Consider the following 24,181-nt stretch of genomic DNA (forward strand, 5'->3'; position numbering starts at 1 on the left):
AGGAGGCTGGGATCCTGCAGCATGGTCTGCATCAGGTAAGTGCACCCAAGCACTTCCATAATGAGCCTGGCGCCAGGACACTGTCCAAAGGGCCCCTATATGGGGTTGCTGGGTCCTTCCTTGGGGACTGGATGTCCGCTTTCGGGGACGCAGGGCTTGAACCGGCTCCCCGGGAGCGGGCATCATGACAGCCAGGTGTGGCCGGCACACCACCTCCAGCGACATAGGTGGGATCTGTGTACCCCTCTGCTGGTCGCGTGAGCAGCGGGTATATTTTTTTGGGTTCTTTGTTTCCTTTATCCTTTTCACCCTCGCCCTCTTTTATTACTGTCGGTGACCACGCCCCTTTCTCTCTGGTATTTGTGGTCAGTGTTTCCTCAAACATCCTCTGGAAATCTAGCACTTCTCTTCTGTTTTGGAGCTGTTTCCCCTTGTATTTCACCATTAAATATGTTGATAATTGTTCCAATATCCCCTTATCAAAGGACCCTTCCTCCGGCCAAGCATGAGGTGATCCCTCCCCCTTAGTTTCATTTACCCACTGACCATGGTACTTTTTAATTTGTTTACTGTAGAGGGGGAGGTGGTTACAGATATGTGACAGTGGGGTGTCCTTCCCCATGACCAGAGTACCCTTCTTCCCCTCTCCCGTGTCCTTCTTATGCCTTATCCTCTGGGATAATCAATAATGCTTTAGATCTTTTGTCTTTACACATTATAGTACATTATACGATTATACACAAAAACATTAGACTTCTTAAAAACAACAATAACAGAACAATAATAAACCAACGACACTGAACAAAGAATATGTACCCCAAGATGGATCCTTATACCCCGCCCTCCTTGTTTAGAGAATTATCACTTTTTCACTTGCTCAACTTTCACATCACCTTTGCCCCCTCTGCGCCTACCTCCACATGTTATAAAACACTGAAAATAATAAGCTAAAACAAGCTAAAACAATTACAATTACTTATTCCTGAGCCCACTAATTATATGGGGCGCCTACTTTTTTTCTCTTCAATTACTTCCCGCACTGGTCGAGACAGTGCATTGCAGTGTCGCCTTCCACCCCCTTTCGTAGCTAGGGTCACGTTTCTCCTCCCCATGTTTACCTTATCTTCTCTGTATATAAAAAACTAATGGCCATTAAAAAGAAAAGCACTTTACTCCACACAATCACCCTATTCAATCATATTCAACATTTGCGTGTTCCCTTCAATCATCCCGGTCTAATTTTCCTTTATCCCCAAATTCGTTCTTTCTTGCAATTTATACTCACGTGCCCGTGTTCTTCCAAGATCCTCCATTCACGGTCTATCCACAACTTATGGGCCTCTCCCTGGGGGCCACACCCGGCGCAGGCGGGCAGCGGGGTATCCGCAAAGCCAGAACACATAAGAACATTTTTCTTCTGCGTATGCATTTTTTGGGGACTGGTCAGCCGTAGGTGAGGGCGGCCCTGCCAGAGAAGCCCTGGATCTTGCCACAAGCATGGGGGGTCTCGAGGAATATCACGCAAAGGGGTCACCAAATGAAAGCTGGCACCCTAGAAAACACGTAATATCCAATAGACAAAAATAATGGGCACACCCCGTTAGGGAATGAGACCAGGAGATAAATTTCAAGGATAAAACCTTTTATATAAGATGCAATAAGCAAGCAAAGAACTCTGCTGCCCAAGAGCACTCTGCCAAACAATACACGGGCAGCACATAATAAGAGAGGTTTTTGTCATCAATGATGTAACAATATAAGGTAAAAAAGGTTGGTGTGGATTGGTAGGCCCATATGGAACAGCCTGCTCTATAGGTGATGGCATGCTAAAATTGGCTGCTGCTTCCCAGTCGAGCACATGGCACCTGTGTCAGCTGGGCTGACAAACATTTCTATCTAACTAAACAACAGGAACTGGCACAGAGTGAATGATGGCGGACATAAAACTCATTGCATGAATGGGGGTAAATAAAGAACACAGGCAGATATATTGGCATTCAGGGGGCTTTATTGGCACTGGGCCCCTCTCCCAGGTGTCTCCCCCTTGGGGCTTGATCTACTATTTATTTGCCCTGATGCCTCATTATATAAACAGACATACAGACATGTGTTTGTTTTAGGGGAAATATTTAGCTGCACAGGAGAAGGGGTATGGTGGGTGTCCTGGAATGGTCAGTGCGAGGGGGTCAGGAATGTAGCCACATCAAAGAGAGTGGAGGGCGAGTGACCAGTGACCATGGTCTGGCAGGGTGAGGGTCGAGAGAGAATGGGCAGCTTAATGGAGATGGATGGGCACACAGACTGGGGCCTGCTCTGGTCTCACACTCTACAGAGAGAACATCCTGCAAAAAACGATATTAAACAATTGCAACAGTAAACGACTGTACTTCCATGAGAACAATGCTCACACGGAGCTGACAAGGGGTGGCGATGGCTTCGGCTGTCTTTGCAAGGTGCTGGGGAAGGGAGAGCTGGAGTCACAGAGGGATGATTTTTGGGCCTAGTAAAAGATGGCACCTGGTGTAACACAAAATGGAGTTTCTGGGCATAGACATATGCTTGGTTATTTGCATGATAGCTAATGTAAGTTCGTGCGGATGCGTGCTGTGGGGGTAGGGGCATCTCTCCCTTAGCTTACATGTGATCTATTCAATGCAGGAATGGTGAGGGGGTGGGGCAATGCCACCTCTCTGACAACAATATGTATGTGCTCATGGGCTTTGCAACGAGAGCACACTGAGTTAAGATGGACATGACTTCCCATATCATCTGAATTTCAAGGGTTTTGCTGTGTTAAATCTTATCATCTTAACAAATGTTTTTTCAGTAAATTTCAAGTGTTTTGTTATACCATAGTTTTTTAATGGGCCACTGGCCATGTCCTTAGGCTGTGTCCACTGTAAATGTTCCACCAGTAGGTTCCTTTTGAGGCCACTATACAAGTTCCACCTCTAGATTTCCTTCCTGCCCACCAGCCAGGGCCTCTGGCCCTGGCCAGTAAGCATGAACTTCGACCATGCCCACAGTAAGGATGGCATGGTAACAAAGTAAGACAAACACAAGTGATCACAGTTCAAGGGTGTTTATTGAACTGTAACAATGAGTGAGATAAATGCCTAATCTAAACCTAAATCTAATATGGGAGCAAGCTATGACCATCAAATAATAATAATACAGTCCTAGTCGAGTCTAATCAAATGAACTAAAAAAAAACTATTGCCAATCCATACTGCTATGCTTCGAAAGAGTGTGGGATAATCTTCACCAGAACATTAAGAACTGTTCACAAAATTATAAGTCAGGATGTTATGGCCGGAGTCTCACTTGCGCACGTTTTTAGCACGGGAGAAGGCGGGACTCTTGAACACAGCACACTTTCTTTTGTCTATATCAGGGCCTACTGTGCCCAAGTTTCTACTGATACAACATCTCTTGCTTCAGAGGGCCTATATGCCAAAAACAACACAATAAACAGCTCCTTCTGGTAACTTTCATGTCGGGTGATTACTCTTCACCCTAGGATCCCCTCAGCCAGGCTCCGACCCTTCTTTCAGCGTTAGCCTCTCAAAGCACTTGCCAATTTAAACAGAGTATTCCGAAGGGTGGTCACATCGCACTGGGTCACCCTGTTATTCTATGGCAAGTGCGTGCTTTACAATATCACAGTTCACACAGTGTTCCCCTCAGCAGGGCGCAACCACCAGTTTCACAATTCCCTCAGTCGGGTTCACACTTTCTAAATCGCATCAGAAAGCAGTTTTCCCTTCCCCTAGCTTTCTCTTGGCATCCCTCTATTGGATTCACATTTGCCACAGTTCACATTTCAACAAAAAATCATTCTAGACGCCTTAGGTTCTTCCCTTTACCTAATTACGGGTCTCAGCCCTGAGTCAGTCTTTCTCTTAAGCACCCAGTCAGGCTCTCTCTAAAGCCCCAGTCAGGTTTTCACTAAAGCCCCAGTCAGGCTTTGCACAGTTCATTCATCACAATGTTCTAGGGTGTGTTAGGGTTCACCCCAATTCGCAGGCATTCCTCAGTTGGGTTCACGTTTGCCTTCACAACGTGTCAAATACATTTGACTGTACAAGGGGTTTGGTTTGACCCTCGTATGACCACCTTGTCACCTCACCCCAGCCTCCTCTAAGGCCTCTTGATACTTGTCTTTTCTCCTGGTTTCTCTCACAAAGGTTCACAAGGTATCCCTCTATCGGTCTCTGACCCTTCCCACAAAGTTCACAGGGGTCACCCTCTGCCGGGCTCGGACCGCTCTCACAAAGTTCACAACCTTCAAAAGTATGTTTTTGGATTCCAGTTCCAGAATGCTCTTGTGATAATATTGCTCTCACCTCACAGTTCCCCAAAATGGCATTCCATGTTTTGGGAGCTGTAGGAGCCACAAGGGGGATATTTCAGTGAGATCTGGGTCTTATGTACCCTGGCTCACCTGTCTTGTCCCAGGGGAGGATAGTTACCAAAAGGCAACCCCAGCTGCCCCTGATCTTGCCTTCTGGATGTACAACTCCATCCTACACACTGCAGTCACCTCTCAAATAGCAGGGCCAGTGTTTGGGTGGTTTTCTCCTCTTCCTTATCTTCCAGGGCTTCTGCAGTTCACTAGGGCTTTCTGCTTCTCTGCGGCACCTTCCAGCATCACCGGCTCACTCAAAGTGGCCTCTCCTTCTCTGACTTTTCTTGCTGGGAGTGGTACTTATGTTCAGGTGTGCATGGTTGTAAAGGGAGGCCTGACTTTGCCTTGCCTCATTAGTGGGACAGTATACTGTATAAAGAGGAGAGTATGTTTTCTGTGTCTGGGGTTCTATGCTGGTAATCTCATCCTCCCAATCTCTCTCCTCTTTGCCTCAGTGCTTGATGAAAAAAGAGGTGGGGGGGCAGAAGTCAGGTCCACCAGTACCTTTCATTATAGCCCACTAGGCATGTCCTTCGACCGTGGCCAGTGTTCATGTTCCACCTATAGGTTTCCTTCTGGCCAACTAACAAGGGTCTTTGGCCCTGGCAAGTGAGCACAGTCTTTTGCCATACCCACTATGTCTTTTAAATCACTATCTTTCTTTGAACAAGTTTTCAATTTTTTTAACCCTTGTGAAAACCTGCATTCTCGTGATTATTCTGCAATCAAACAGTAGTAACCGTGATTATGCACAAAAATGCAAAAGTCTTCTCTGTTCTCACAGGTGCTCCCAATGTGCCTCGATCCCTTTCCTGAGCTACCTCCACCCCCACAGCCATTTAGTAGCTCCCTGGCACCCTCCCATTACCCACTTTCTGTCTTTATTTCATGTGATGCATTGTCGTTTCCGAACGCATTTTTGTTGTAAACTGGGTTATCTTGCGAGATGGCTCTGGTATTCCCTCGATAAACTGTAACCTTTTTTCTGTAAACTCATCCCCAGATACCCCAAACTCGTCAACTTCTCCTAATGCTTTTCTATTCTTCAGATAGCTTTTTCAGTGCGTTTTCCGTTTTTGACAAACATAGATGTAACCGTGGTTATCTCTTGCATTGAGCAAAAGAAAGTAGTGTCTTTTCGTTTCATAAAAACCTCTCTTCTTCAATCCACCATGGGAGATATGGCTATAATTTTGGGAGCAGGGCGCATCCCTTTCCAATTAACTTGGCAACTCATCCAGAGCAGGACTGCAAGACTTGTTCTCGGCCTCAAGCCCAAGCATCGTATCTCTCCAGGACTGAAATCTCTACACTGGTTCCCAGTTGCTGCGAGGATTAAGTTAAAAACCCTCTGCATTGTCCACAAGGCCTTCTGGGGCCTGGGGCCTCAATACCTTCAACTCTTTCTTCCTAAATATCTTCCTTCTCAAGCTCTTTGCTCATCCGCAGTCAGTTTTCCAAGCAATGAGTTGGTTTTGGATCTCTTTCTTCAGCTGTGCCATCCCTCTGGAACAGCCTCCCTGCATCCCCGAAGCTTGAGGAGAACCATCTCCAGTTCCGGAAGCACCTTAAGACCTTCCTCTTTGCTTCTGCTTTCCCTCCTCATCTCCCCTGCTGAACTCCGGCCTGAAACTGTACTGGTCACCTGGCTACCCTCTGATCTCGGCCCAGATCGCTTCCCCCGCCAGCTGCATGCCTGCACTGCCTCCCCAGCAACCCCTGCACTTGGGGGCTTTTTCTGTATCCCTATAGTCCCCACGAGCTGTTGACACTGATGTCTGCACTTAACCCTGCACTTGCCACAAGCTGGCCCAATTCTTTACCTATTGTATTCATTGTATTTATTTTTTTACTGTTTATCCTATGTATTGCACTGCCTCCTCCCCATTCCCCCCACACTTTCGCTTTACCCTCTCCCCTGCACTTGCATGATCTCAATGTCACCTAGCCTAGTAAGATCATTTTCATATATACATATATACAAGAAGAAACGTTAGTTGCATGGACGTTAAGGTGAGAACGCAACAAAACCCCTGAAATTCAGCTAAAGACACATTAACTTCACACCCCTATGACCACAATGATGGTATTATAGATGACATCACTAATTACATGTTGTAGGAGAACACTGATGACATCACAAATTGCATCACTGATGACATCACAAGTGACAACATTAATTACATTGTATATAACATACATCAATAATGGCACTAGGCATAACATGATTAATATGTTAGCGCATACAAACTTTGATTTTCTTAATAACATTTTAGGCCATGGCAAAAGGCTGTGGTCACTGACCATTGCCAAACACCATAGCTGGTGGTCAGTTAGTATTGCAAAATACTAATGTGCATGGTTAAAAGCCATGCCTAGTGGTCCATCACTGTTTTAAAATATACAGTGTGCAACGCGTAAAGTTGTAATCAGTGGCCATAGCTAAAGGACATAGCTCGTGCCCATTAATATGTTAGAGTATACAGTTGGCACGGACAAAAGCTGTAGCCACAGGCTAATATTGCTTAGAAGACCATAGCTAGTGGCTGATTAGTGTATATAATATACAGTAGGAATGCCCGAAGCCATAGATAGGGGCTGGTTAGTGTCTTGCAATACATAGTGGGCACATCCAAAGTCCATGGCATATGTCATGTTAGTATTGTAAAATATACAATGGACATGACCGAAAGGCCATGGCTAGTGAGGGCCATTTATATATTAGAATATATGGTGGGCACAACCAAAGGTTATGGTCACTGGCTAGTATGTTGCTAAAGCGCATGGCTAGTGGCTGATTAGTTTATATAATATACAGTGGACACAACTGAAAGCTGTAGCCACTGGTGGCCAGTGGCCATGACTGAAGGACATGATTAGTACCCATTGGGGTAAAATATATATTGGCCATGGCCACTGACCATGGTTGAAGGCCATGCTTAATGCTTGTTACTGTAATTAGTGATGTCATCAGTGGTATGATTTGTGATGTCATTATTGTGGTCATAAGCTGCACAACAGGGGGCACAAAGTTAAGGTGGCTTTAACTGAATTTCAGGGTTTTGTTGCAATAGGTTCTCACCTTAACGTCTTTGAAACTAAATTTTTTTTCCTGGAATTTCAAGGGTTTTGTTATTCCATACATAATTGACATTAATAATACAGACAATTGGGCTAATGAAAACTATAATGTGTAGAATGTAAAAGAGAAAGAACATGGGCAACCACATTCCTCCCAAATAAACCTATTATTAAAAAACATTGTTTGCATATTTACTTAACTTTTTAAAGTGTTTACATGTATATGTACTGTTGATGAATAGAAAGTTATTAAAATGTTACATTAACTGTGTACAAAGACTGCAGTCAATGTATCCTAAACTGATTTATAGCTGCGGCTGGCATGGATGCATGCGTGGCTGTATAATACGTGCAACACAGGCTGAACCAATAGTGCAATATATCAACACCATAATACAGAGGTGTATCTCAAAGATCCCCACGTATATACAGTACACCATGTATATACGGCAAGTCCTTCAGGACCTGGAATGGCAACCACGTGATGTGCGTGTCACCATGGATGTGCAAGCATTATATACCTACTTCAAACATGAATTGGCATTAGAGGTTTGATTCTTTATAGTTTATTGTTTATTTGTACAGCACTTATACACAGATGAAGTGCTTCAAAGCACTTTGAGGCGGGAAGGGAGCAAGGGGATACAGTAGTCATCTTTAGGCCTTTAAGATTCCGAATGATCTAACACAAAATAAATAACTAGCATACTAGGCCTGACAGCATTTTTCCTAGTGCAAGTGCGGGCAGTGTTCCAGGCTTAACCACACTAGGGATGAGAGACAAAGGGGGAAACAGAGCAAATGAACATTCAGGTACATACAAGTGTACAGACAGAAGTGCAAGGGGGGGCACTGCGCCCAGTCCAGCAGGGCCCTGGGTTAAGTGCAGAGCGGTTACCCCCTTAGGGAAACAAATGCTGAAAGAGCAGTAGTGCTGGTAATAGTGCAGAGGCCTGGAGGCAAGTGCAAAGACTGGCAGGGGAGCATGGGACCTGTGAGGCTGTGGAGGTGAACCAGGTGACCAGTCAGCAAAAACTGAACAGAGTTAGGGAAGAGTAGGAGGAGGAGGAAGGCAGGAGGGAAAAGAAATGAGGTTAGCAAGGGAGAGGGAGAGAGAAAGAGGAAGGTCTTGAGGAGTTTCTGGAACTTAAGGAGCTCCAGCTCAAGACAGAGAGAGGCAGGGAGGCTGCATCAGTCATAGGTGAAGGATTTCACCTATGCCAATGAGTCTGCATTGTTTTATTCACATCTAGAGATGTTGAAGGAATTATTGCTCTTCTCACTCTCCAAGAATGTATTCCTTTTTAATTGAACATTCTATCGACTGAAGAAATGGGCAGCTATGGGGGCCACCTGCGCTCCAACTGTTGCTAACCTCTTCATGAATAAGTTTGAAAGAGTACATGCACAATCCAATGAAGAATTTAATAAGAACATTGTGAAATGGTATCGCTTCATTGATGATGTCATCTTGATTTGGTCTTTTACGCAATAAGAACTGAGGGACCTTAATGCACACCAAAATACAAGTGCATTTGGGATCCAACTTAGATTCCAATGCAGCTTAACCACCACTGACTTTTTAGACATTCACATTGATAGCATTGATGGTCCACTTGACACTAAGACCTTTTGAAAACCAACAGAAGGCAATTTGGTGCTTCATGCCAGCAGCTGCCACAAGAAAAGTGTGATTCATAAAATCCCTGAAGGAGAATTCAAAAGAGCATGATGAAACTGTCGGAATGAGCATGTATTTAGGCAGGAATGTGATCTACTCAAACAAAGATTCATGGCCAGCGGCTACACAGCAGATATTCTAATGAAGGCAGAACAGATTGACAGAGTGACTCTTTTGACACCAAGGATTAGAACCAACAGAAAAGATGTTAGCACAACCTATATGTCACCAAATAGAGTCAGGATAGCCATAGGATACAGGAGTTGATTAAAAAAACATTGGCACATACTTCAGATTGACCCAGAAATCAGGCTATGTGCCAAGTAAGACTTTACTAGTCTTTTTAAACAACTTACAGACCCAGTACAACCTATCTTCCCATAGAGTACTGGAAGTGTTAATGGTTATCCATTTTCGTCTGTTTCTCATAGAACATTATTTTGTTCCCCTTTCTCTAAGATTTGGATGTGGCAGTGGCATCTACCATTTTTATTCTACCTCAAACTATGAAAATAGCCTTGGTACTGTTAGAGGCTATGATGGTAGCCTCAAACTCTAACCCGCTGGACCACATTTAATTTTATTTGGTTCCGGTGGGGTTTATTCACCATTTCTTTGTGTAAAGGTCTTTCTCTTGTTTTACTCTGCGCGCCAAACCAGGTTTGGTTCCTTTGTTCACCTTCCTTTGGCAGGCTTCTGCACTGAAACCCTCCTTAGGCGCCTGAGTGTCTGGGAGGACAGGATGTGAGGGACGGGTTTGAGGCCCCCTGCACAGGGTCTCCTTGGAGACCTAAGTCGCACTCTAGTTTGATTGGCTCAGTGGCTGTCCTGCCAAGACAGTCACCCTTCTGTGTGATTGACAGCCAGGCTGTGTGAATGGGGAAAACTGCTTAAAAGCAGGTCTCTGGGACTTGGAAGGCAGAGTCACCACTGGAACAAGAAAACCAATGAAGAGCTGAAGGAACACGACTGCTGCAACTACTGGACATCCTGGTGAAGCCCTGCTGCAGGTCCAAATCGCCCAAAACTCAGACAACAGAGAAGATCTGCAAGGAATCTTCTTCCCTTCAGCTTGGTGGGACCAACCAGCTCACCAAACACCAAATGCCGGCCTTCCTCTACTGGTCGAATTTGCTGTGCATCGCTGCAGTGAACCAGATAGCCAGGAGGAACGGAACCTGTTTGGGTTTTAAGGAGCACACCTTTTATTCAATGCTTTGCTCTGCTGCTGGCTTCTTCCCTGGGCAGTGCAGGACCCTCCATTCTTCCTCCTTCTTGTCACCATGACAGTCGCTTCAGGAAGCATGAGCCTGCAGGAACTGCCAGGAACAACCACCTCTATGTAGTATATTAAGATTGTGGCTCAAAACACAAAGGCTCTTTCCTGTCCCGAGCCTGTCGCAGCCTGTCAGACCGTGCCAGGCCCCTTTATCCAGATAATTGACACTGACTTTCTGCACCCTGCTCCCCCCCAGCAAGAGCATGCATGTTCATCCTGCAAAGCTGGTTAGCAGACCCCCCTAATAATGCGTACCTGCCTACCTGTGTAAACAAGTATTGTGTAGTTTTTAACATGCCTAACAAAATGCCCTCTACCCTGCCATAACCAATCCTGTTACCTGCACTGTCTGATGGCATTACCTAGTCTCGCACCTGGCCATGATTGCACCAATATTATGCTTGTGCACTGTATCTCGGAAGCACCATCATAACCTACTTGGCATGTACTGTTTGAATACAATGCAGCCTATAACCAAGTCTCACGCCATTAAAAGTACCCTTTCCATTTGTGCCCTGCCCTGAGTTGAAACTGCCTTTTTGCCCTGCTCTGAGTTGAAACTTCCTATTGTGCCCTGTTCTGAGTTGAAACTGCCTATTTGCCCTGCTCTGAGTTGAAATTGCCTATTTACCCTGCTCTGAGTTGAAACTGCCCATTTACCCTGCTCTGAGTTGAAACTTCCTATTTGCCCTGCTCTGAGTTGAAACTGCCTATTTGTCCTGCTCTGAGTTGAAACTTCCTAGTGTGCCCTGCTCTGAGTTGAAACTGCCTATTTGCCCTGCTCTGAGTTGTAACTGCCTATTTACCCTGCTTTGAGTTTAAACTGCCTATTTGCCCTGCTCTGAGTTGAAACTGCCTATTGTACCCTGCTCTGAGTTGAAACTGACTATTTGCCCTTCTCGGAGTTATTACAACCATGTACCTTAGAAACACTCAAGCAAACCATCGGTTCTGCCTCACCTTTCCTCCAATCGGCTTAATCATGTCCTTCTCTAAACATGTACCATGCTCTACTGTGGACAGAAATGTTAGACTCCGAGCTAGATTACCTCGCATCTACGAGCTTGTAGCCTATAGTCAAAGGTCCCTAATGCCTATCACAAAACTAACTCAATATACAATGAGCTACCCCCTAACCCTAAACTTATTCCTATAAAACTCCAGAATACACCTAATCCAACTACAGTATCTGGTGCCCTGATCAACGCCAGATCCCTAGTGGCACATGCCACAGAAATAGCAGGCATCCTTTCTTCAGAAAACCTCAACCTTTTGGCAGTCACAGAATCCTGGCTGCACGAAGCAGCAGGCCCAGCACTCTCTAGCCATTCCAGAAAACGACCAACTAATTAGAATGGACAAACCTAATAATAGAGGAGGCGGTCTAACCATTATAGCCAAAACTAACCTGGATCTAAGACCACTCGCTCAACCTTCCTTTCAATCATTCGAACTACTCGCAGCCAAACTGCCCATTTCCAGCATTCGCACTGTAACTATTTATCTAATATACAGGCCACCTGGCCCCACCTGTCTAGCCTCATTGCTAACAATACCAAAGAATCCTCCCAAATCCTACTACTAGGAGAACTCAACTTAGGTTTTAATGATCCTGAAGACAAACCAGCACTATCTATAGCTACCATGCTAGAGGAACATGGCCTAACCCAGAAAGTTCTAACCCCAACACACAACAAAGGAAGGACCCTTGACTGGGTTACCACCTTGAAATGCGATACCACTATTAATAAAGTTACCCCTCAACAGTGGACAGATCATTATCTCATTGACTTCTCCTTAACCCTTGATAAACAAATCACCAAAGCCATAGCTATGGCCCTCCCATTTCCTACCAGATCCAAAAAAAACATCACCCCGGAGAACCCCCTTCCACTCCTACTCCCCACCATCAATGCGCTTCCTGATAATCTGGATCCCGAACACCTTGTGGAGTGTTACAATAACGCTATGAATAAAGCCTTAGGTGTCCTCGCACCACTGAAGCTACGCAAAAGCAAACAACAAGCCCACCTAAATGCCTGGTTCACCCCTCATCTTAAAGAACTTAGACTACAAAAAAGGAAACTTGAAACCCAATGGCGACATGCCCCTTCTGAAGAAAACAAATTGCTACTCAAACAATTCGCTAATAACTACAAAAAAGTAATCCTACGCACTAAAAAGAACCATTTTAATGAAAGAATATCTAACTCAAGTTCCAACACTAAAGAACTATTTGCTATTTTAAGGGAATTGGAATCCCCAGTACCCCCGCCTTACAATACACCTAAAGATAAACAATGATGCACCAATATCCAAAATATAATTGCATCCCTCAAGCCTTCAAATTGCAAATGTGACAACTGCCCAGCCCAACTAATTAAGGATGCAGCAAGAAACATAGTCCCCTTCATAACTAAATTGATCAATGCCTCCTTCTCCACCAACACAATATCAAGCAACCTAAAAGAGTTCTGGGTCTCACAAACCCTAGACCTATCCATCCCGACTAATTACAGTCCCATCACCACGGTACTGTTCCGCCTCAAGATAATAGACAGAGTAGCTTACCTGCAAATCCAGTGCTATCTCTAATCCAACCAACTCCTAGGTGTCTGTCAATCTGGTTTCAGACCACAACATGGCACTGAAACAGCCTTGATTGACCTCAAGACCCAAATTGACAAGCTCAACGACAAGGGAAACACAGCCATGCTACTCCTCCTTGACCTATCGGTGGACTTTGACCTGGTGGACCACACAGTATTGTACAAACACCTGGCATCGGCAGCCCATTTCTCAAGTGAGGCCATAGCTTCGGTCCAATCCTTTTTGGACAACCGCACCATTAGAGTCTTTTCCACATCAGCATCTGCAGACTCCATCAAAATAGCTTGTGGTGTACCCCAAGGCTTGTGCGTCTCACCAACCATGTACAATATATTTATCAAGCCCCTATTTGACAAATTGGACAGACTAGGAGTCACCTACACTAATTATGCAGATGACACCCAGATCTTCATTCCCATTTTGGTCAATTTTGTCTCTGATACGGCCTTGGTAAATAAAATTTACCTCATCATTCAGGCCTGGATGGCCAATCATGGCCTCTGCCTGAATGATGACAAAACTGAAATCTTACTACTCGGTTCTGCCACCAACCTAAAGAAACTCGACCCCAACTATTCTGCATTCAATATTGACGGCAACATAATTAAAGTCGCTAAAGCAGTGAAAACATTAGGTTTTCACCTCGACTCCTCCCTCATGTTGAAAAAGCAGGTAAATTCCCTAGCATCCTCCACCTCCTACACCTGCAAGCTTATCAGGGCCTGCCAAGCTTTCCTCACCCAAGCAAGCTGCATCAGGCTCGCTAACACCCTCATACATTCTAAGCTCCACTACTGCAATGCTCTGTATTCAGGAGACAACAAATACATCATTGACAATCTGCAAACCCTGCAAAATAACGCCCTGAGAATGGCGCTCAACCTACCTACTAGAGAACATACCTCCAAGGTAAGAAGAGAACAAGAGTGGCTAAACATTTGCGATATGATTTCCCTAAAAATATCCTCACTTACATATAAATGCCTTAATAAGGCAGCTCCCCCTACCTCACAGAGAGAATAGTGAGAAGAACGGCTACCCATCCTACCAGAGCCTCCAACTCCTACTGCCTACAGACAAGAAGATTCAGGCTGCAAAAAACAGGCTGTACTAGCTTCCTGGTTAAGACAGCCCGGTATTGGAACTCTCTCCCACTTGATATCAGAATAGACCAAGCCTATCATAGTTTCAGATGGAATATTATCAGATGGCTACACTCCCAATGACTCTTAAGACTCATCGCAACCTATCCTCAGCTCCAAACCTTGCCCAGACATCTACCTCTTTGATTGTACATATGTATATTGACTCACCTGTTTTGAGCTACTATTTATTTGCAAACAACTTCTTACTCCTCATGTACCATGTATCTTTATGTCTCTTTCCTTTGCAACTAAGCTTAAGTATTCATGTGTTCTGTTCTCTGTTGCACCCAGATCCCGTTGAGTTTGGTGCGTTATACAAATGAATAAACAAACAAACAAACAAACAAACATGGTGATTACACTTAGAGTGCTGCTATTACCTTGGCTTTACTAAACACAAGGCTAAACATCACTAAAAGCTATTTTAATCATGTCTGATATAGAAAGCTACAGTCAGGAGACCCTCCTTAGTTACACTGTTGATCATTTAAAAAATCTGTGTAGTGAAAGGAAACTCTCTGTTAACGGCAAAAAGTCAGAATTAATTGAAAGATTGTTGGAGAAACAAAGTCTGGAGAATGGGCTGCAATACCCGCTCTTCCAGCAAATGTGGAAAATGACGAGGATGATAATGTGTCCAATCTGGATGAGTTAGATGAGGCAGATGTGTTTCACAATGTAGTCCCTATTGCTCCTCTACTTGCTCAACAACCTCAACCTTTGTCCACTGGGACCCCTACAGGTCCTACACTAGTCCTGGATTCATTGCTATAGAAAAGATGAGGCTTGAATTGGAATTCAAATGTATTAATGCTCAAACTGAACAAAAGCATCAAGAACTTAAACTCAGAGAAATTAAGTTGAACCATGCACTAGAAATGAAGAAATTGTCTATTGAGAATGCTTCTCTCCCAGAGTCTTCTAGGTCTTCCAGTCCTAGGAGAACACGTATGCCTAAAGACATGTGGGTATGTATGAATCTAAGCTTGATATTTTGGATTGGTTGGCAATGTTTGAGTATAACCATGGGTTTCAAGACATTACAGGGAATCAGTTGCTTCCTTGGCTCTTTTCTAGGCTACTCACTGTTGCATCTGATGTTGTGATGGAGTTGGGGGAGGTGGATAGGATGGATTATGAGTGTATGAAGCTAGCTTTTATTGATAGATTTGGGAAGACCCCTTCCCAGTACCTTACAAGGTGAAGGACCCTCAAAAAGCATGATGGTACCCCTTGGGCTACCTGGGTGTGTGCATGTTTGAATAACTTAGATGGTTGGGTTAAGGGTTACAGAGTTAACACTTATGAAGGTATGAGAAATCTTGTTACGTTGGAGTCAATGATGCCTGTTCTCCTGAGCTCAGACAGCACTTGGCTAATTCTAAGGAGATATATCCAAAGAAGTTAGCTAAGGCTGCTGACTTGTGGGTTGCCAACAGGGCTACTCACAAGGATTCCTGGGTGACTCAGAAGAAGGAAGAGGGGAAAGCAGCCAAAGAAAGATAACAAGGAGAATTCTAATACCTCCAATCCAGAAGAAGCCCCCAAACAAAACCAGGGTAAGCCACATGAGAAAACAAATAGGGCTAGTGAATCCTCTGGTGTCCAACCAGAGGGAGGTCAGCAGAAACCCCCATTCCAGAGAGCATTTGTTAAATTCTATGTCTGTGACCATGTGGAAGGAGATCCCAGGTGCAAGGGTAAACCTGCAGGGATCAGCACCGCCTCCTTAAACTTCTCCCCAGAGGAAGAAGTACAAATGGATAGTGCCCACTTTCAACTATTTGCTGAAGCACCTTTGGGTTTTCAGGCCACTGTATCCTTAGGGTCCATGGGTCTGGGTAAGAAACAGAATATGGATGTGTACAACTCCATTCCAGAGAACTCTAGAGGGTATTATATGGACAGTGTTCTTGTCAATGGCCGGGCCACTCTTGCCAGGAGAGACACCGGGGCCAGCAGAACAGTAGTGGAAAAACGCTTTTTCAAGCCTCAGGGTCTTGCTAAGGCAGCCAAAGGTCTCACTAAATTCTCTGGAGCCCTGTCCAATTGGTTCCAAATCTACCACCTCTCATTCAGTGTAATAATATGACAGTGAGCATCCCTGTCAGTGTCCAGAATGAGGTGCCTGGGGTAGTCCTGTTCGGGAATGATTTAAAGTGTGGTATCCAGTACGCCCAGGCCTCCCAGTGAGAGAAAACAGAACCAAACAAAATTGGCTAGAGAGGCAACCTTAAGAGACCACTCTGAGCCTGTTGCAACCTCTTCAGAGTACCCCACTGCAAGCCCTTGTGTTGGTAAATTGACCTCTAACACAGGCACATCTGAGGCTAGTACAGTAGATAAATGGGAGCCCCAACCAAGCTTCATCATTGCCCATCAAATTGTAAAGTCTTTGACCCCCCTGCTTCTGAGGAAGAGGTGGATAGACAAATTGGACCCCTCTCTAGGCCTGTGAGAACTGGTAATTTGCAAAGCTGGTGGAAAACCAGGAAAATAGGTCTAAGGCTAAATCCTTTAACACTGCTGGAGCTTCTACCAAAGACTCCAGTGTAAATCCCAAAGTTAGGAGGACACTTCTAAAATAGGTTAGGTCAGATCACAGAAGAATTTTCAGCATGTACCTTGCTTGGCCACAGCTCCTCCAACCAAGATACCTGAGACCCAAACTGCTCTTGTGAGAGAGGTGGTGAGGAACGATGGAGGCCCCTCTAGATCTAAGGGATTCCTTTCTAAGGACCCCTTAAAAAGCCTATTGTAGGTTTAGAGGTTGTTACAACTTCTGAGGGACTGTTAGGTCAGATCCCCTGTACATTAAAAAAGAGATATGTACCAAAACAGGTTTGTAGGTCATATAGTTTACAAATGAAAACCACTAAGATGGTCAAATCTGCCTGCAAGGGTTTGATTTTACCATTGAGCACAGGTCAGAATGTCACCACCAAAACGCTGATGGACTCTCTAGGATGTTTGTTAACCGACTAGAGTGAAGAGATTCATGCAGGAGTGGATTAAATACTCCTGTCCCTTAGTCTGGGGGGGCGAGTGTTAGGGAGAATTCTCCAGAATGGCTAATTTCCCCTACCTGTTGAGTCCCTCAGCAGTTTTGCTGGATTTCTAGGATTTATTTGTTTACTTGGAACAAGTGTGAGCCTTTTTTCCTACTCTTGCATGTGTTTTGCTGTGTGTTTTACATTTTGTGCTCATGGACTATGGAGTCTCACCTACTCCATAGGCATCATCATTTTACTTTGTGTCACACAGCACCTTTAGTGCAGTGACACAGGGTTGTCTTTTTAGACTTCCCACTATTAAACTCCATTTTCTGGGACTGACTACTGTCTCCCAGAACATGTAAAGTTGCCATTGACTTTACTAGTCTTTTTAAACTTACAGACCCAGTACAACCTATCTTCCCATAGAGTACTGGATGGGTTAATAGTTATCCCTTATTACCTGTTTCTCATGGAACTTTATTTTGTTCCCCTTTCTCTAAGATTTGGCTGGTGGCAGTGGTATCTACCATTTTTATTCTACCGCAAGCTATAGAAATAGCCTTGGTACTATTGGAGGCTATGGTGGTAGCCTCAAACTCTAACCCGCTGGACCCCATTTAATTTTATTTGGTTCAGGTCGGGTTTATTCACCATTTATTTTTGTAAAGGTCTTTCTCATGTTTTACTCTGCGCGCCAAACCAGGTTTGGTTCTTTTGTTCGCCGTCCTTTGGCAGGCTTTTGCACAGAAGCCCTCCTTAGGTGCCTGAGTGTTTGGGTGGACAGGATGTGAGGGCGGGGTTTCAGGCCTCCTGCACAGGGTCTCCTTGTAGACCCAAGTCGCACTCTAGTTTGATTGGCTGAGTGGCTGTCCTGCCAGGACAGCCACCCTGCTGTGTGATTGACAGCCGGACTGTGTGAATGGGGGAAAACCTCTTATAAGCAGATCTCTGGGACTTGGAAAGCAGAGTCACCACTGGAACGAGAGAACCAACGGGGAGTTGAAGGAAGACGACTGCTGCAACTACTGGACATCCCAGTGAAGCCCTGCTGCAGGTCCTAATCGCCCGAAACTCTGACGACAGAGAAGATATGCAAGGAATCTTCTACCCTTGAGCTTGGTGGGACCAACCATCTCACCAAACACCACAAGCCAGCCTTCCTCTCCTGGTTGAATTTGCTGTGCATTGCTGCAGTGAACCGGATAGCCAGGAGGAACAGAACCTGTTTGCATTTTAAGGAGCGTACCTTTTATTTGATGCTTTGCTCTGCTGCTGTCTTCTTCCGTGGGCAGTGCAGGACCCTCCAGTCTTCCTCCTTCTTGTCATCACGACAGTTGCTTCAGGAACCGTGAGCCTTTAGGAACTGTCAGGAACAACCACCTCAGCTACAGCATTCTTCTTCATTTAAGGTACTGTGCAAATCCAGTCGTTCGTTCTGTCCGACCACGGTGAAAGTGTTTGACATCTTCTGTCTCTCAGAAGGCTTGTCCTTCTCTTCTCTTTTGAATAACTTTTCTTCCGACCAACTTTGTTTTGAACTCTTGGCAAAGACTAAACCGCAAACTTCTCTGAACTGTGTGATCCTCTGCAAAGATTCTGAACAATTAACATTGGCCCAGGCCTATTTTTTTTTTTTTTACTTGAATTTTAATTAAAAAATAGATTTGCAATTTTTACAAGGGTTTTTCCCAACTTAAGGAGTCCCGAAGTGCGGAGATGAACTCTTGACTCTGGAGTCCTTTGATCCCGTCTGGTTATATTCCGTTTTTTTTTTTTTTTTTGTTTAGCTGCAGGAAGCATCTCCCTCTTCGGTAATCGGGTTTATTCCCTGGTTTTCAGATGCCGTCTCAATGGTGCCTGTCTGGTTTATCCTCTTAAAGGCTGTTTCTATTAGCTTCACCAATGACAGGGACCAACGTGTTGTCTTTCCTGAAATTAGTCTGTGCCAGAGCACCTCTTCTTCTACCAGCGTTACACCTTGCAGACGAGGTTGGAGATATGTGACTCTGCCTTGTTTGGTATTCGGGCACTGCAGGGTCAAATGTTTCAAGGTTTCCACTTGGTCAATGTTCTTACATAGCCGACAGCTGTTGTCTGTTGCCTGAATACGTATGGCTAGAATTTCCTTTGTCCTCAGCAAGTTGAGTCTGGCCCTTAGGATCATGTTTCGCATCGCTTTGTTCAGAAATTTCAGGAGGTAATTTTGCCGTTTTTTCACTTCATTAAATGTTGGGTGGAGGTGGGCCAGTAGTTTGTTGGCACTGGCTTTTTCGGTTGTTTCGATCCAGTCTCTCCACTCCATTTTTAGTTTAACCCGGTCTGGGTTAGATATCAGATCTTCCTCTGTGCAGGCTATTTCTATTAGAATGCTTTGGAGGCTTGCCGCCCAGTTCTTGAAAGCCTTGCATGAGCCAGTCTTGAGTTCTTCTGCGATGATTTTGAAGATTGGTAGTGAGTCCGTCATTAAGATTTTTCTCCATAACCTCATTTTGCTTTGGTCTACCAGTGAAGCTAGGGAAACAAGGCCCAGTTCTCGCCTAATCGCAGGCATTGAGGTTGAGCATGGTAGACCCAAAACCGACTTCCAAACATGACTTTCCAACTTCTGCCACACAGTTCTTGGAATGTTTAATGACACTTCCATGCCATAAATGATCGCTGGGACCACCTTCCCTTTATAGAAGTTAATGGCCGGCAGCATGGAAAATTTGCCAAATTTCCTATCGACCGCTCTTGTCTGTGCTGTTAATGTTCTGACCTTGGTCCATAGATGCTCTTGCATTGCTTTATCTCTGGCCGATCCGTCGATAATCACCCCCAGGCATTTGAACTCGTTCACGACCTCAATTTTTGTTTTGTTCAGAAAGCATTTTGGCAGTCTCATCGATTTCTTTGTAGTTTTTTCTAATACTAGCATTTTTGTTTTTGCTGTATTAAATTCTAGATGGTTCAATTCTATGTATTTCCCCAGGTTAGTTAGTCTGCGTTGGAGTCCGATTTGGGTCTGATCGATGATAATTACATCATCTGCATATAGTAATCGCGATATTTGAACATTTCCGATTTTAGGTGGAAAGGCTCTGATTTGTTCTTCGTCAGTTTGGTAGTCCCCTAGAAAAGCGATAAACAAAGCCGGAGCTAAGGGGCATCCTTGTTTGACGCCTCACTTTACCGGGATCTCCTTAGACAGGCCTCCTTGTTTGTTCAGTTTCACCCTGATTTTCGTGTCTGCATGCAGGGCTTTTATCGGTTTCAGAATTGGCGGTGGACAGTCCCAGAGTTTTAGTTTAGCCCACAGTTTTGCCCTGTCGATTTTGTCGAAGGCTTTCGACAGGTCTACAAATGTAAGGTACACTTTTGGGGCTCCTTCTCTCACTTTGGCCTTTAGGATGTTGATCAGTAAGATGTTTATTGAAGTGCTTCCGTTTTTTTGAAAGCCTGTTTGGAAGGTGTCATAACATCGAGCGGTTTTGGCCCAGTTTCGAAGATGGACTAGTAGCTGGGATGCGAATATCTTCCCCACGATGTCGAGCAAAGCTATCGGTCTGTAGCTTTCTGGGTCGTCTCTGCCCCCTTTCTTGTAGATGGGGACGATTATCGCCTTCTGCCAAGTTTTGGGAATCATTTTAGTGTTCTTACAATGGGTGAACATTTTGCTGATCACGTCTGCCCATGCTTTTGGTGATTTTTTCAAGTCGACATTGGTCACCCCATCCGGACCCGGGGCTCTTGAAGTTTTTAATTTAAGAATGGCGTTTTCGATTTCCTCTGCATTTGATACTTCAACCCATTCTGTCGTGGCCTCTTTTCCCTCCTCCGGTACTTCCTCTTGCGGTAGGTCAAATTGGGCCATTAGGTACGACATCCATTTTTCCTCTGACACTGAGTTTGCCATTTTTGTAGCCATGTTCGAGTTCGTTGTTTTAATAAGTGCCCAAAAATCGCTAGCCTTTTTTGTGTTAAGAGCGCTCATCATTTGCTCGGCGTCTTGCTGATAGAGTTGGAATTTGTGATGTTTTAGCCAGTGTTTGTAGGATTTTAGTTCCTTTTGCCACTGCTCCCATTCTTCTTTGGTGTTACTTTTCTTTGCAAATCTCTTCACTTTCCGGACTGTTTTCCTCTTTTCGACTATCTGTTTGTCGTAGATATGTTTCGGACAAACTGCCTGTCTTTGTTTTCCAGCGACTGGTCTTCTGAAAGGGAGCAGAATTGGTAGATAATTTGGACGTCCAGCCCCCCCCACTGGGTCGTCTTCTTCCGTGGTCTTGCCATAGTTCCTGGTTATCTTTATGATGTCTGCTTCCGTTAGACGTATACGCGTTTGCTGGTTATTTACCTCCACTTGAAACTTGTATGTTGGATTAACTGGGTGATTACCTTTCCATGCGCACCTCAGGAGGTTATGGTCACTGTGCAAGGTTCTTTGGACTTTAAATTCCAGGATCCTTGTCAGGAGGCCTTGGTAAGCGCAGATGTAATCCAAGGTGGCTTTGGCGTTCTGATTTTCCCATGTAGGGATGTTTGCTTGGTTGGGGAATAGAGATTCGATGTTGTATAAATTTCTCGGCTTGGTCACCGACTTCCAGGCCTTGCCCCATTTAGCTGCGTTTCCTTGTGGGGCCTTGTCTTTTCTGATCAAATGGGATTCACCACAATCTGCGTTCAAATCGCCACACAGGATGATGTCAGTTCTTTCAAACTCAGTGTAAATCCAGTCTATTGTTTCCCCCATTTTCTCACAGTATGTTTTTGTGTTGGTCCGTTGGGGGTTCCAATATGTATTTATTATTACTAGTTGGCTAATTTCTTCCTGTTCCCCCATTGTGGGTTGTTTGCTCCAGGATGTAAGTATCACCAGCATCTCATAGGATTCCATTAGTTTCTTTGGCGAGGAGAAGCTAGAGCTCATTTTTATGACTGTCAACAACCCCGAAGATAGGCGACCCAGAAGGCCTTTTATGGCAGGTGATATTTCTACTTCAAATCCATCTAGGATCGGTGTCTCTAGCAGCCATGTCTCTTGGAGACACACAATGTCCATACTGGTTAGGTCTACGTCACTCACCGTTGTCAGGTGAGCGTGCCCTCGCGTGTTCCATGAGCCTAAGGTTAATCGTTCACCAGGCCTATTGGTTTGAATCCTAGTTGTAGTAAGCCTTTTCTAGATTGCCCTGCCTATTACTTTTTGGTGCTGCTTGGTTATTGATAACCTTGTCTTTTCCTCCCTTTAAATTGCTGGGGTGCCATTTTGCTCACACTTCATTTTGAGCCTAACTTGTCCAAAATTGATTGGGGGTTATTGTAGTATATTAAGATTGTTATTTTCCGCTGCTTTATATTAGTGAACTGTTTTATAACTGTTGGTGTAAATAAATGTATATTCTTTTACTCAGAAACCTTGAATCAGTGTTTGTTTGAACCATAGTAATTGTCCTTTGTGTAACTTCTGATACTGCTAACTTTACTCTTGAGATAAGTCTGGCTGCTCAGCCATTGCTACCACTTTACTGTGTAGTACAGGCTTGTACAAAAGGTGAATTTGTACTTACACTTGTAGTCTTAATTGTGTGTGGTGTTCCCAAAGGGTAATGCATATGATTCTGCCTAACAGGTACAACATTTATGTTTTCCACAGTATTGTTGGACTGACATTAAATGATAATTGGGTAATTGGGAAAATAAATCAATACAGGATTTTTAAAAAAATGACTACCCATATATGAGTGTAAGTTTGACAGTATGTTTGTTTGAAGTGTGTTGTACTTAAGGGAAATAATAAAGTGCTTAGATACCTATTGGCATATTCTAAGTATATTTTATATTAGAATAAGTGTTGTAGTAAGAAGAATTATGATGGCGTATTTTGAAGTATAGTGCAATGAAGGGTTTTTTTAAAGTAGTTAGATACTTGTTGGTGTATTCTAAATATTTTGACTTTTATAAGTAGTATTGTAGCATTATGGATGTAGTTAGAATTTAGATGGCATATTCTAACTGTTGATAGTGCAGCATTTCAGTGACTAAATTTGAGTTTAAGGACAATTTAGTAGGCATTTGTTAGATTTGCTGGTAAGCTATGTTTTAGAGTGTCGTCACATACAATCCAACCATTTGTTTTTTAACACATTCAGTATTGTGGCCTGCAGTGGTTGTGTCACCAATGTGGTAGATTATGCCAACTGTTATGAAGGTTTTCTTGCCAAGATATACATGGCTGTGTGTCAAGCTAGTAAGCCTACATTTGTTTTTGGTACTACCTGCACTGTTCCTTTAAAAGCATTAGTATCAGATGTTGACTATGTGAGTTTATCTGTATGGTGAAATGATTGTCTGCATTGCAAAAGGTGCATAATATGCCATGATTTGCATTTTTCAGAAGCTGGTGAAATGGAACGGATTCACAATTTGGTACGGATACATACACAGATCATTCATTAGGTATGTTCTCTTATGAAACATGGTTGCAGAGACTACATGTATGTTTCCATGTGTATAAAAACAGGAAAGAAATACATAGCTATCTTGTTGGTCCGTAGTACTTGTGGTAAATACATTAGAAAGTCTTGTGGATCTTCCTGTGTGTTTATGGTGAATTTCACCATTCCCACACAAAAGTCCAAATCTTGCCTTATACCTGAGACACTGTGCATTTCTATGAAGGATGAGCATTTGTAAACACAACTGGTCTGAGCCGTTTAAGTAAATGTTTTGAACAATTGGTGGTAATTGGAGGAGAAGATTAATTTCTACATTTATATAGCAATTTACTCCAGTTGTGTTGCAAACAGACCAAAGAGTTGTGTTTCTGTGTCATTTGATGGGCCTGCACTTTATTCTGATGGAGTAGCAGTTGTTCCTTGTTTCTTTGGTGGTATTGCTGGGAGAAATTTCTTATAGGTTCTGTTTGTATTACTTTTTGTTTTAAAGGTTTCATTTTTTGAGGTACGTGGAACATATTTAGATAGGTGAAGTACAGTCCAC

This window comes from Ambystoma mexicanum, chromosome 10 (assembly GCF_040938575.1).
Source record: "Ambystoma mexicanum isolate Mex_15411 chromosome 10, UKY_AmexF1_1, whole genome shotgun sequence".
In the NCBI taxonomy this organism is placed as follows: domain Eukaryota; kingdom Metazoa; phylum Chordata; class Amphibia; order Caudata; family Ambystomatidae; genus Ambystoma; species Ambystoma mexicanum.